This window comes from Lissotriton vulgaris, chromosome 12, assembly GCF_964263255.1.
Source record: "Lissotriton vulgaris chromosome 12, aLisVul1.2, whole genome shotgun sequence".
Taxonomy (NCBI): domain Eukaryota; kingdom Metazoa; phylum Chordata; class Amphibia; order Caudata; family Salamandridae; genus Lissotriton; species Lissotriton vulgaris.
Genome location: NC_141700.1, coordinates 411,095,535 through 411,111,374, shown reverse-complemented (window position 1 = coordinate 411,111,374; position 15,840 = coordinate 411,095,535). Strand labels below are relative to the sequence as shown.

General features: G+C 46.7%; 1 protein-coding gene across 1 annotated transcript in view; it reads right to left on the bottom strand.

Moving 5' to 3' along the window:
• RBL2 (RB transcriptional corepressor like 2) overlaps nt 1–15,840 on the bottom strand; it is a 1,013,578-nt gene that overhangs the window by 237,091 nt on the left and 760,647 nt on the right. The gene's annotated exons all lie outside the window — the stretch shown is intronic.

Sequence of the window (15,840 nt, the reverse complement as noted above, 5' to 3'; positions counted from 1 at the left end):
AGTGGCATTGCGTGTGTGAGTGGCGTTTCGTGTGTGAGTGGCGTTGCGTGTGTGAGTGGCGTTGCGTGTGTGAGTGGCGTTGCCTGTGTGAGTGGCGTTGCCTGTGTGAGTGGCGTTGCATGGGTGAGTGGCGTTGCATGGGTGAGAGTGGCGTTGCATGGGTGAGAGTGGCGTTGCATGGGTGAGAGTGGCGTTGCGTGTGTGAGAGTGGGCTTGCGTGGGTGTGAGTGGCGTTGTGTGTCTGAAAGTGGTGCTATGTGGGTAACAGTGGTGCTGTGTGGGTAAAAGTGGTGCTGTGTGGGTAAAAGTGGCACTGCGTGGGTGTGAGTGGATTTGCGTGTGTGAGTGGCGTTGCGTGTGTGAGCGGCGTTGCGTGGGTGAGCGGCGTTGCGTGGGTGAGCGGCGTTGCGTGGGTGAGTGGCGTTGCGTGTGTGAGTGGCGTTGCGTGGGTGAGTGGCGTTGCGTGGGTGAGTGGCGTTGCATGTGTGAGTGGCGTTGCGTGGATGAGTGGCGTTGCGTGGATGAGTGGCGTTGCGTGGATGAGTGGCGTTGAGTGGATGAGTGGGGTTGCGTGGATGAGTGGGGTTGCGTGGGTGAGTTGTGTTGCGTGTGTAGTGGTGTTGCTTGGGTGAGTGGCGTTGCTTGGGTGAGTGTGGCATTGCGTGGGTGATAGTGGGCTTGCGTGGGTGTGAGTGGCGTTGCGTGTCTGAAAGTGGTGCTGTGTGGGTGAAAGTGGCACTGCGTGGGTGTGAGTGGCTTTGCGTGAGTGCGTGAGTGAGTGAGTGAGTGGCGTTGCGTGGGTGAGTGTGGTGTTGCGTGGATGATAGTGGGCTTGCGTGGGTGTGAGTGGCGTTGCGTGTCTGTAAGTGTTGCTGTGTGGGTGAAAGTGGCACAGAGCCTTTGATGTGGCCTGGCGCAGGAGAAATGCTGCTGCTGCTAATTAAATATAAAAAGTGTTTAGGGACTCACGGCTGCCGAGAGTAACAAGGCAGTGCTGGGAGGGGGGCTGCGCACCAACTGAAGTGCTCTGGTTGCACTGCCTGCGGCCGGCCGTGTGAAGTGATAAGCCTTTGAAGTACACAGGCATGCTGTGACGGAGGTGTGAGAGGTCTGGCAGGGAACAGATGGCCTGGCAGATGGCCTGGCTCCGTGTTCGTGTCATCCAGGATCCTGGATGACACGAACACGGAGGAGCAGGGAGGCCGAATCTATTGAACGAGGCAGATGATAAACTGCGAGTGAACAAAGCTCTCTCACATTGGCACAAGCATATATCTAACCACCCTGATCGGTTAAAACGAGTACTTAACTCGTGATTCCAATTTGAAGAAAGGATCAGAGTGTTTTTTCGAAAATGGCCATATATTAAATTACGATGGCTCCTCCGTGTCTATTGATAAGCACAGATGTTTCTTAGAAGGTATCATACTACCGGATGAAACAGATTGATAAAAGTCTCCAATCGATTTAGAAGTCTTTTAACATAAAAAGCTTCATCTTAAGATTACAAGTCAATTGTCAAAATGTCCTGATGAAGGTGTGACTATTGTAAACAGACACCGAAACGCCGCGTCGACTCTTTCTTTTGACTGTTTTTTATCATTAACTATGTTTTAATATGAATATAAACTTTTATACAAAGATTTTTTTAATAAACTTAGAGTGTAACCCTAAAGGGAGGTACCATAATAAATTGTGCAAACTTTGATTTTATATCTTTGTTGGATTTGTTTATTGAATAATGTTTTGGTATACAATACGATAAGTGTTCTATATTCTTTTGCCACTATAGTTCGATTAAGACTAGAGACTATCCTTAGACCAAAATTCCCCCACACGCCCTCCTAGAGTCAGTATTTATGACTCCTCTTATAAATACAAACCACAGGGTCCTATTTTTTGTAATGCTCACTCCCCTCCCTGTGTAAATCACCAGGGGAACCTTCCAATAAATGTGTTGGTTTACAAGAGACAATGACACTCAAAGAATGACTTTTCTACTATGATATCCATCTTCAAAGATCTCAATCAACTAAAATCAACCCAATTCTCCAGGATGGGGAAACCTTTTTTAAAAGAAAACAAAGTAAATATTGCCAATTGTGTAAGTTCATCCCATACCAATAACTAATAGTGAGTGCCTTCGGCTACATATTTTTCAGATTTCTGTCCCCATGACCACACAGATGAAGGAGCTCAGGGTAATGACGGGAAAAGTGAGACAATGATTCCAGTTTTAATTGACCAGGTCTGAAAACCAAACCAATTATGCCCCATGCAAAATCAGCAACATCATTTTGCTCCAAAAGCCAATTTGGCTTTAAAAGCAAACTGTGCTTACCGAAGGTGAGATCACGCATGCTCTAATGTTTATCAGGCTTCATGGCAGAGAGAAGAGTGAATAGCTCAAACTAACGAAAGTGAACTAAGAAATCCATCTGGCTGGAACCCAAGAGGAAGCTTTGCGATCAAGAATGTTAACCAGGGAGGAGCTTCGTGGGTAACCAAGATGGCCGCGTGAGCTCGGAGCTCCGAAGACCCTCCGATCCTTCGTATTAATCCTGTCACATATCCTCATCGATGTTCGTGAAATATTGAAGGTGAACCGACGCTAACACGGATCCCGTTGTCCGATTTCAAATCCGACATTCCTGGGCGCAGTTACACCGTGTGGAAGTTCGCGGACTGCAGTGGGACCAATATTCAGGCCAGGGCCAGTCATTGCGACACTGCCAGACGGAGGTGACGAGGCACGGATCTGGCCGCTCCGGCTCACAACGGAGCTAGCGTAGTGGCGGAGTGAGCGCATACCAGACGGAGTGCGGGATAAATCATCCCTTACGCAGGTGTATCGGTGAGGCCCGTTGTGTGGACGGACGAGGTGGCCCGGGGACCAACTATGGCTGACAAAGGTGGCGCTGATAAACCGCAGCCTCGGGTCAGCAGGAAGACTACGTACTCGCAGTCAAACAACATGGAGCGCTACGCTCAGCCGAGGGGCTCGCCTGGTGCCTCCACTATGTCCAAGGACCTGGCTCAGGAAGTGTCGCCTGAGGTTCAAGAACCCACGCTCCGCGACATAATGGGCGCCATTGAAGGCATGAAGGCCGAGATGCACCAGCAACACGAAGTGATGGCGCACAAGGTGGACACTTTGGCGATTAACGTCAACCTGATCAGAGCGGACTTGGGCAAAACGAACAAGCGAGTCAAGTCGCTAGACATCAAGACTTCTAGCCTAACTACGGACGTCTCGGACCTGCAAATCGAGGTCCGGAACTTGAAGTCGGCCAACGACCTTTTTGCTAGGAAGCTTGAGGACTATGAGGGTCGGGCCAGGCGGCAGAACGTCCGCATTATTGGTGTGCCGGAGGGGGCCGAAGACTCGGCTGTGGACCTCTTCGTTGAAGACCTGGTCCAGAACCATCTTGCCCCTAAAGGACTTAGTAAGTTCTTCTCGTGGAACGGGCGCACAGGATGCCTGGGGGCCGGCCGAAGGAAGGTGCCCCTCCAAGACCTATCATCGCCCGCGTGTTTAACTTTAGGGACCGTGACTCCATTCTACAGGCCTCAAGGAGCGGTGGGCCTCTGCAGTTCCAGAACGCTGCCATTAACTTCTTTCCGGATTTCACCCAGTCCGTGCAGAAACAGAGACAAAGCTTCATGGGAGTGAAACGGCGACTGCGGGATATGGGCATGAAATATGCTATGCTGTTTCCTGCAAAACTGAGGATCGAACATGGTGGCCGGGCTTTGTTTTTTGACTTGCCGGAGGTGGTATCGGACTGGCTTGACACTTTGCCCCAGCGGCGTGACGACCCCGAGGAACGGTCAGAAGAAGCTACTGGCGGCCACGACCGGCAGGAGTGATGACTGGCTACAGGACTTTTTTCTTTGGACAATGGGTCTACCATCAGCTGTTTGGTTTGGTAATCCTGTACTCATAAGGGGGCTTCCCCTGTACTTTTCTATTTGGAGGATGGGGGGGATAGGGTTACCTCCTTTCTCCTCGGGGGCTTCTCGTAGATTCGTTTTCTAGGGGCGACAGGTGAGGTAATATAAATTTTATGGTCATGTTGTGTTCCCTAGCGAGTACCCCACCGACTCCATGTACGAGTTAAAAGTGCATGTAACTTCCCTCCTGTACCAGCTATGAAGACGCAAATACATTTGCGTCCAACGTTAACTTGTCCTCTTTCAGACCCACCATGAATGGGTTTGATGGTCCGTTCCTAAGTATGCTATGCCAACGTCTTTTTGAAGTGTACTCCTACGTTTTTCAGCCTGGCTGAAAGTAGGCCCTGAATCTCTGCCACCGAGCCTCTTTTCTGGCTTCTGACTGCGAGGGCCTCTGCCCAAGCAGCCCCCGTACCCGTGAACTCTGACTTACTTCTAGCGCGGCCCTCCGTGCTCAGCTCAGCCTGCTGCCTGCCAAGATTGACTATAACCTTCGAGTTATCTGTTTTCCTCCCCGAAGATACATTCCGGCCTGCTAGCTTCAGTAAACATCCTTCCTCAGCTACAGGGCTAAAGGGCCGACCTGTCTTTATGCAAGTAATTCATAGCCTCTGTTGCCATGCTTCCATGGAAGGCCCCATGCCCCCACGCTTCTCATACAGACACTCAGGCGCTTATACACGCACTCACAGCAAGTATAGAATAGCTTCTGCTCTAGAGACCTTTCTGCCCAGATAGCTTAGTTCCTAAACATCAGATATCGGATATGATAGAAGCACAAGTTGATCTGACATGCCAGACTTCTGTCTCTTTCCGCCAGTGTAAATGTCAAGTCCCCTGCACCCCGTCTATCACACGTCATGCAGCTGCGCGCGCATCCAAGCTTCCGATTTCCGCTGACATTGCAACATTCTGTTAGCACCACCCCTTGGTGCCACCCACTTGCGTCACCTATCAGTGACGTTTCTAGCACACACGCCTAGTTTACGCCTCTTGATGATGTACTAGCACCACGTGTATACTGTTATCTTGTCTTCTCTCAGCTGTTACGCCTCTTACATTGAACATTATGATGTAAATCAAGTATATAAGCTATGTATTGTCAATAAACGACGGCGCGCTCATCTATCCCTTCTGACATCCTGTGTGGTGGTCAGAACATGATATCCTGATTCCTTTATGAGGAATAAAACCCTTAGAAACTCTTACACCACGGACTCTGTTTTCCTTCTTTCCGATTGAGTTATTATTGATTAAGTACTTACCTGCATAGAAATTAAGAGAGTAAATTAATTATTTACATCATTTTGGCGCCCGAACAGGGACCCCTCCCCCACCTCACGCGCCGGAAGGTGCGTTGCAATCCGTGTCCCCTGCCATCAGTTAGACGGACAACACGTGTACTGGCAGGATTTCCTGCATCCCCCTCTGACACACGGAGGTGACGAAGACTGCGATCAGTGCCCAGACGAGGCGGTGAGGAGTGCGGAGGATCCCGACCAGAGCCCAGCCGAAGGAAGCAAGGTCCGAGGTGTGAAGAGGCCCACCAGTTTTCCGAAGTTTTCCGAAGTTTTCCGAAGTTTTCCGAAGTTTTCCGAAGTTTCGAGTCCAGTCCAGTCGAGTTTTCCGAGGCCTTCTGTTTTCCGTGCTTCCCGGTGAGTACCATTGCTGGGTCGTATCTAGACGGGTTTGGGTACGCAAGTCCGGTCTGCACTGTTTTTAGGCAGTGTATCTGTACTGTTTAGCAGTATATAAAGTATTCCGAATTTCTGCACTGTTACAGCAGTGTATCTGTATCGTTGAGCGGTACATTCAGAGTAGGGGGAAGTTAGCTATGTCTTTAAATGTTTCATGTGATTAATGTCGTGGTATGAATGTGATTGTTCTTGTGTATTATTGTGTTTTCTTGTTTAAATAGTTACATGCTAATTAAGTATTTAGGATCAAGCATTTCAGTATCAAGTAGGCACAATGCCGTTTTTTAACAAATTAAAGCAGATAGGAACTAGGAAAGGGATGTTAGAGGAAGAGATTCCAATCCCCCCTAGGGACACTCCAGGTAATTTCATGTATAATAAGCATGGCATAGACGCCATCTTGTATCTAGAGTTATGGACAGATTATACCAAGCACCTAGAGGAAAGATACCGATGGCCAGTTAACGGAACATGGGATGCCGAGTGCATCATAAAGGTAGAAGAAATATTACGGAAAAAGAAAGCTAGACAATCTCAGAAAGACGCCATAGAATTTTGGCGTAAGGAATCACGTAAGCGTGCTGATAGAGCACTCCGTAGAGAAGACAGGCTTAAAGAATCAGAAAAGGCCCAAGAAAACGAATTAGTTACTGAGGGAATTCGAGTAAAAGTAGAACAAATAGATCGTATCCTAAATGGCAAAGTGAACAACATGTATCTTTTGGCCGATGGTACCCCTGACGCCATTTCAGAAATACCGAAAAATTTGCCGTCACCATTAGTTCCAACTAAAGTAATGCATAAGACTACTAAAGACATATTCCTAAATTCATATCTCGAAGATGTAGCGCCAGCTTACACCAATCTGCCTGTTCGTGCCCTGCCTACTGACAGGGCCGGGGGTGGTACTGCCCCCCAAGATCACTCTCAGCCGACACCGAAAAAGACTAGTCCCGTTCCGCCAGCTCCGCCACTTCCCTCACCTAAAACTGATCTACCGAAACCACTTCAATCAGATCCTACTAAAAGACAAATTCAGATACTGACTACACACAGAGATAATGCCCAAGTTTCCGCTTCAGGAGGTGCGACCGCGGGTCTCCAGACCCCGCCACCGACTCACAGATTAAATCTCAGAGGTATGCAGAGTCCTTTTACGCACAGATCCCCCCGTTCTTCTAATTCATCCCGTCTTGATGCACTAAAAGAAAATATGTCAGTTTGTAGATATGATCCAGAACCTGGACAGGACGACTTAATGATATTAGCGTCTTTACGGTTAAGATCTGCTACTGATAGTTTGTTATGTTATGCAGGAATGAAGGAGCACCTAGATAGAATATATGAGTTCGTTCAAACGGGAAAGGACCCCGACAGTATTAAGGATGCCCTGGAGAAACAGAAAGTTAACATGCAAGCACTGATACTACGATTTTTCATAAATTGTCTAATAAGAGAACGAGACAGGCCCGGAACAGAGCAGAGTGAATTGGATGCATTGAACAAGTGGGGTCAAAATATAGCCGATGGAAAACATGACAGACAAAATTGCATAGAGGCCATGTATAAAAAGATTAAGAAAGCAGTGATAGCAGTACACGAGAAAGAGAAAGAAAAGGCTCCCTCCGAGGAGGAAGAAGAATCTGAAGAACTAGAACCGACTACAAGCACTATAGCATATGTAGGTAAGGGAACTTATCTTAGGAAGGGTATCCGTCCAGAAAGCAAGAGAGTTTTCTTCTCTGCCTTAACGAATCCGAATTCTGCTGAACATCAGTTCCAGGAAACTGATAAACGGCTTCGAGATCGAGTTGGGTACCATGTACTCAATTCTATGGATGAACAAGAATTAGCCCGATCAGCGGTATCATGGGCCGAAAATGCAGACATATATAATGATGACACCGTAGCACAGACATTTCTGAACCTCTCCCCCGACGAACAGAAATTAGCAGGTATATATATGATTCAGCACCTTCTCATTAAGTACAGAAAACATTATTCCGATCCAGGTCCCTTACATGAGACACTAGAAGCACTACTGATGGATAGATGGAGAGGCCTAAGCACTAAATTAGTTCAAATAATTCTAGAACAACGACGCAGATATGACACCTTTGTAAGTCCTGAATATGTTCCCGCCCCACCTCCAGAAAGGAAAATGTACCATATGCAGTGGGGGGGTGGTATTGAAAGTCAGAACCCCTTGCGAGAAGTGCACCCTGTTATGGGTGAGGATAAAATTTTGAAACGCGTGTATGTACACACGCCTCTAACTAAATTAGAACTGTTAGAAATGAAGAAATTAGTACCGTGCCATGATAAAGACCCTGCAGGTTTTCATAGAGAGCTCAAAGACATGTTACTGATGGGGGACTACACATATGATGATATCATGAAAATGTTGAAAGTATTATTGCCTACGGGTATATTCGAGAAATTAAAGGAAAAGGACTGGGAGGTGGGAGACGCAAAGATTGCCTGGGCAGAAATAGAGGATGAAGAAAAGAAACGGGTTCCAGGGTTAGGCCTTGGGGACAAAACTAAAGCATTACCAGGTTTGATAGTACAGGTCCTGCCCAGATTATTGACAACTAGAAAGGAGGATTGGGATGCAATCTCGTCCTGTAAACAGAAACATGATGAAGATACTAGCGACTTTTATTCAAGATTCGAGAAATGTTTTATTATCAATAGTGGCCTCCAGCCAAGTAGCGAGTCGTACCCACATCTTTTTGTATCAAAGTTAGTCGAGAATTCCCTACCGTTAGTTAAAAATAGAGTGTATAAAGTCGAGAGTACATGGCAAGCAAATACGCCATCCCAGATGTTACAAATGTTACAATATCACCAGAATAGAATTAGGGAAGAACAAGATCAGGAACAGAAACGTATGAAAGACACGAAAATGAAAATGTTAGTAGCCCAGACGGTCCCATCCGACAGTCACAGGAAAGGTACGACCCAGACAAGTCACGCCGCAGCTCCTGTTAAAGGGACATGCAATTATTGCAAGCAGCCAGGTCACTACGTACACGAATGTGCAGTTCTGAAACATAACATAGCGACAGGTAAAACTAAAGAGAGACCGCATCCGCCTAGACAAGACCATAACCAGCATCAGTCTACACAGAATACACAGCCCATGCATGCATCCGCACAGACAGCACAGACCGTAGCAGTACCACAGCCACAGCCCATTGCTGCAACTCAGCAAGTCTCACAACAGATGTACCAGTATGCCCAGTCTGCTTACCCCGAATATTCCCGATATACATGAAACAGCCTAGAGAGGGAAGGTGGCTTGCCTCTTATCGAGATTCCTGTAGATCAAGAAGGTCCTTATGTACACAGTCAAGTATTGGGGAAAGATAGAAAGTTTTTAATTGACACAGGGGCAAGTCGCACTACAATAAGTCATGACGAAGTTCCAGGGGCACCCCTCTCAGGCTCACAAAATGTTTCCCTTGGTTTTTCAGGACAACCTATTGTAAATGAAGTCTCAGAACCAGTTCCCCTGGCTGTGGGTCCATTATCACGCGTTACAGACCTGTTACTAACAAAATCATGTCCGGAAAATCTGTTAGGAATTAAAACACTGAAGGCTCTAGGGGCTATAATATGCTGCTCCCCGGAGGGAGTTAGACTCTTTCTGCGGGATTTCAAGGGTCATTACGTCCTTCGTGAGTTTGACGTCAGATTGAAAAATGTACCTGATTACTTGTGGGCAAAAGGCCCAACTGATGTAGGATGTATGCACATTACACCATACCGCGTTACCCTCAAGGCAGGTGTTGTATTACCCAGAATCAGACAATACAAGTTACCACCCGATGCTGTAGCGGCTTTACTGAAAATCATTGAAGAGCTCATTGCCCAAGGAGTGGTCGTCGAGACCGACTCCAATATCTGTAACTCACCCATCATTCCGATTCTTAAACGTACTGATCCCAATGCACCGCCAGTATATCGGCTGGTGATTGATCTTCGAGAATTGAATAAATGCATTATCCCACAGTATCCTGTGGTCCCCGATATATCATCTCTCTTGACTGCTATTGATTCAGAAGCAACGTTCTTTACTGTAATTGATCTCAAGAACGCCTTCTTCAGCGTGCCTATTGATCCAGAGAGCCAATATCTCTTCGGATTCTGTTTAAATGGACGCAGTTTCAAATTTTCGCGCGCACCTCAAGGATTCACAGAAAGCCCCAGCATCTATAGTCAAGCACTGAAAAGACAACTAGATTGTATTCAAATGCCAGTTAACACCGCTTTACTACAATACGTCGATGATCTGCTGATCACCGCACGAAGTGAGCCCGAATGTGAAAAAGCATCACTGACAGTTTTACATTTCCTGGCCGACAAGGGACACAAGGTGTCTCCTTCGAAGCTACAATTCTGTGTTCAGCAAGTTGTGTACTTGGGTCACTTGCTGTCCAAAGTGGGGAGACAGCTCACTCCCGATCGCATTCAGTTAATTGTGAACATGCCGCAACCCAAGACACAAAAGGAAGTGCGGGCCTTCATAGGCCTCACCTCGTACTGCAGACAATGGATTCCCCAGTATGCATTTCTAGCTAAACCACTCATCCAGTTAACGACACAGGAGGCAGCGACTTCGACTGTCCTCCCTTGGACTCAGGAACACACACAAGCTTTTGAAGAATTAAAGAAAGTTTTATGCCAAGCACCAGTTTTAGCGACACCATGTTACAGCAAACCGTTTACACTTTTTGTTACAGAACGTGATGGCACAGCGTTGTCTGTCCTCACTCAAGACCAAGCAGGTTCACATAAGCCTTGTGCTTATTTTTCTAGTACATTGGATTCAGTAGCTCAAGCACTCCCTGCGTGCTTAAAGTCAGTAGCAGCAACAGCGTTAGCAATAAGACAAAGTGATTCAATTGTTTTAGGTCATCAGTTAACAGTTCAAGTACCACATTCTGTAGAGGTTTTGTTAAACAGAACCCAGACTCAACACTTAACTATAGCACGACTGACAGGTTATGAATTAACACTATTCCAGCCACACATAGAAATCAGACGTTGCAGCATCCTGAACCCAGCAACACTGTTACCTACAGTTATGACAGATCCAGCTCCGCATGATTGTATAGAAATAATTAATGCAGTAACTAAGCCTAGACGAGACTTAACAGATGTCCCATTGACAAATCCAGACCTGACACTTTATGTGGACGGTTCATGCATGAGAACAAGTACAGGAGAATTAGTGGCCGCGTACGCCGTGACCACTGAAACTGAAATTAAAGAAACACATCGTATTGACACCCTGTCTGCTCAAGCAGCAGAGCTCATCGCTCTGACTCGAGCCTGTATTCTAGCCAAGAACAGAAATGTTAACATATACACAGATTCCCGCTATGCCTTCGGAGTTGTACACGACTTCGGAGTCCTCTGGCAAGAACGAGGTTTTCTGACTTCCCATGGGGCCAAGATACAACATGGCCCCCTCATTCAAGCACTGTTAGAAGCAATACATTTGCCCTCGGGCATATCAGTCATGAAGTGTAAGGCACATACTAAAGTCACAGATTCTGTTTCCCAGGGTAACGACCTGGCAGACCAGACAGCAAAACATACAGCACTGACTCACACCCAGACTACTGATGTGACAAAGACAATAGTCCAGACCCAGTGTATGGCAGTTAGAGATCCCGCCCTAGATGTAATTGATATCCAGACACATGCTACTCCAGAGGAGATAAAGAAATGGACTGAACTAGGAGGGATTCAGACAGATCAAGGTTGGGTGACGAAGGGAAAATCTATATGGTTTCTCCCCGACTCAATGGTTCAAGTCATGATAAATACAGCACATAGTCCTGCCCATCTTGGAGAGAAAGCCATGTTAGACAGTTTACAGAATCTCTGGTACAACAAACACTTACGAGCAGCAGCAAAACAGAAAGTGCGTACTTGCATGATCTGTTGTCAGTTCAATCCAGGTAAAAGCGTCCCTGTTGAGCAAGGTGGATTTCATCCTCCCGATCACCCTTTTGAAGTCCTCCAGATGGATTATATCCAGATGAATAGCTGTAGAGGATTTAAGTATGTCCTTGTAATTGTTTGTGCTCTGTCCCGCTGGACCGAAGCATACCCAGTCCCAGACTACACTGCTCCGACCACTGCCAGACAGTTGGTTCGTGAATTCTTCCCACGGTACGGTTTGCCCCGTGTCGTGTACTCAGATAACGGACAGCCGTTCTCGTCCGAGTTGATGAAACAAGTTTCCCTCTTGCTAGGATATCAGTGGAGGTTCCACTGTGTCCGACATCCCGAAGCAGCTGGCCTTGTAGAAAGGCATAATCAGACACTAAAAATCCGTCTTGCCAAGATCTGTCAGGAAAAAGGGGTCGACTGGATAGTCGCCCTGCCCGTGGCACTATTCTACATGAGGATGGTCGCCCACTCGAGATCAGGGCTATCCCCGTACGAAGTGGTCTTTGGCAGACCGCCGAATATGTGGGGGACGCCCGTTCCGAAAAAGATCACTGATATTGATTGTAACATGTTGACAGATTACCTTGCCTCCTTGATGTCTGCACTCCAATCATGTCGTTCACAGGTTGCCGCAGCCTTCCCTGACAACACCGATGTAAAGGCGCATGAGGTCCGCCCAGGTGACCTGGTAGTCGTCCGGAATTTCGACCGGAAAAGTCCGCTGGAGCCCCGCTGGAAGTCTCCAAAGACCGTTCTGCTTACCACTAGGACCGCCGTGAAAATCGAGGGGAGAAAGGGGTGGGTCCACACGAGTCACATCAAACTATGCAATGAACTAAAAAACGGACTGAAACAGGACTCTGACTCGTCCACCCCCACCAAAGACTGTGTTGAAGCACAAGACGTTACTGTGCCTAAAAGAGAAAAGACTCCTCAAGAACTTTACCGAATGAAGCTTCGATCTAGCAAGTCAGACAGTTTAATTGTTTAAGTCCTCCCTTAGGTGAATCGGTTAAATAGTTTCTGACATGTATCCCCTAGATCGAGTTAGAGAGAGAGAGGAAAAGAGAAGAACATATTGCAAATCACTTCGTAGTCACTGCATAGTGACACTAATAATCATGTTTATTCTGAGTATTCTAATTATTATTGCCAGCATTCTGCTTCCTATGTACTGGCCTATTTTCAGGCGTGAACAATCTGCTTACAATGTCTCTGCTGAACACACTTTTAGTGAACTTCCTGCACATGAACTCTCTTACAGACTTGCGCTGCGCAACAATACATTCATTAGTATGTTACACCATTCCCATCAGACAAATAATGCTACAGACTGTTGGATATGTGGCCGACTCCCTCCCTACCAGAATTACAAGGGAGCTCTGCCTCTCTTTCCGTACCCATTCACTCACAATGGCTCCTGTGGAGCATGGTTTAAAATAATTAATTCTTTAGATCCTGATATTGCTGTTTTCGATGGGGGCTGGGTTTGGGGAAACTTGAACTTAGTCCTGCTCAACGTCTGTTATCCTGATCAAGAAGGACTTCCCACTCGAATAGGAACTGATCTAGAAAATGAAGTATATGGATTAGGTAATTACACAATTAGCCTTATGATCCTCACTGTTGAATCTGAAACTGCTCCAGTTCTGCCCCATATGTTAGTACTACCAGTCACAGGTGAATTATGTGTTAGCAAGAAAGGTTCAGTACACGTAGGTCATAGTAAATGCACTACTGTGGTCGAGTTCAGTGACCATGGTAAATCGTCCTTTAAAGCTATCAGTCATTCCTACTTTGTTTGTGGTCATACCGCATACATACGTTTGCCTCCAGATTGGGATGGTACCTGTTACATTGCCTTCCTTCTGCCACCTGTTTTCCTAGCTCCTCCTGATTACCATAGAAATACGAATCTAGCACCGAATAGACCCAAAAGAGATATTCCCCTTGTCGACTACACAGAAACGGCATGGGAACAGTACACTGATTTCAATAAAGGATTCTTTTTCTTCCTAGGACCTGTCCAAAACAGTAAATTAATACGCAGATTAACGAGAACACTCGAAGCAGTAGTGAACGAAACTGCCTCCGCTCTAGGTAACTTAACAGAGGAGCAGTCTGCTATACGGACTGTTGTCCTTCAAAATCGTCTTGTGATTGACGTCATCTTGGCAGATAGAGGTGGAGCTTGTAAGGTCATCGGGTCAAGTTGCTGTGTTTTCATTCCACAAAATGCACCATCTGTCTATCAAGCTATCACCCGTTTACATAAAATTGCAAATCAGATACATCAGAATCCAGGCACCTGGACTTGGTCCGGTTGGTTCTGGACTACGTTGACAGCTTGGGGATGGAAGATCTTATCGTTCCTAGGCATTGGCCTTGTTATAGTATTCAGTTGTTGCCTATGCCTGCAGTGTGGGCCAGCGATATGTGGACTGTGTGCCACATCCTGCATTGAGCATTCCAGTTGCCTCTCAAACAGTCAAAGAAAGAAAGACGAACATATAATGTTACAAGAACAAACTGATCGATTTATGAGGATCGATATATCATGAAGGGTCCGTAGGGAACAAGGAGGGAATGAGGTAATATAAATTTTATGGTCATGTTGTGTTCCCTAGCGAGTACCCCACCGACTCCATGTACGAGTTAAAAGTGCATGTAACTTCCCTCCTGTACCAGCTATGAAGACGCAAATACATTTGCGTCCAACGTTAACTTGTCCTCTTTCAGACCCACCATGAATGGGTTTGATGGTCCGTTCCTAAGTATGCTATGCCAACGTCTTTTTGAAGTGTACTCCTACGTTTTTCAGCCTGGCTGAAAGTAGGCCCTGAATCTCTGCCACCGAGCCTCTTTTCTGGCTTCTGACTGCGAGGGCCTCTGCCCAAGCAGCCCCCGTACCCGTGAACTCTGACTTACTTCTAGCGCGGCCCTCCGTGCTCAGCTCAGCCTGCTGCCTGCCAAGATTGACTATAACCTTCGAGTTATCTGTTTTCCTCCCCGAAGATACATTCCGGCCTGCTAGCTTCAGTAAACATCCTTCCTCAGCTACAGGGCTAAAGGGCCGACCTGTCTTTATGCAAGTAATTCATAGCCTCTGTTGCCATGCTTCCATGGAAGGCCCCATGCCCCCACGCTTCTCATACAGACACTCAGGCGCTTATACACGCACTCACAGCAAGTATAGAATAGCTTCTGCTCTAGAGACCTTTCTGCCCAGATAGCTTAGTTCCTAAACATCAGATATCGGATATGATAGAAGCACAAGTTGATCTGACATGCCAGACTTCTGTCTCTTTCCGCCAGTGTAAATGTCAAGTCCCCTGCACCCCGTCTATCACACGTCATGCAGCTGCGCGCGCATCCAAGCTTCCGATTTCCGCTGACATTGCAACATTCTGTTAGCACCACCCCTTGGTGCCACCCACTTGCGTCACCTATCAGTGACGTTTCTAGCACACACGCCTAGTTTACGCCTCTTGATGATGTACTAGCACCACGTGTATACTGTTATCTTGTCTTCTCTCAGCTGTTACGCCTCTTACATTGAACATTATGATGTAAATCAAGTATATAAGCTATGTATTGTCAATAAACGACGGCGCGCTCATCTATCCCTTCTGACATCCTGTGTGGTGGTCAGAACATGATATCCTGATTCCTTTATGAGGAATAAAACCCTTAGAAACTCTTACACCACGGACTCTGTTTTCCTTCTTTCCGATTGAGTTATTATTGATTAAGTACTTACCTGCATAGAAATTAAGAGAGTAAATTAATTATTTACATCACAGGCACACTGCGAGTTGGGTGGGCTTTTTAGTCTGATGCAGGGGTGCAGGGTGGGGGAGGACGGGTTCTTTGTTTTTGTTCTTGGGTTGAATTCCTTTATTCTTTGTTCCCTTTCTGGCAAGGCAATTGGTTGTATGATTCTGTTCATGTAATTGCGGTGCCTATCGAGGGTGGGATGGGTGTGGATTTCGATGATGGGGGGTAGGAAATTGAATGTTTTAAGCTGGAATGTCAACGGGCTGGGGGACCGTATCAAGAGGGGTATTGTACTGCAAATGTTTAAGAGGTGTGTGCCGGACGTAATACTGTTGCAGGAAACGCATTTGGTGGGGAACTCATGCCACACACTTAATAGAAAGGGCTTCAAAATGGTGGCACACTCGGGGTTCTCCTCGGGGTCCCGGGGGGTGGGGAT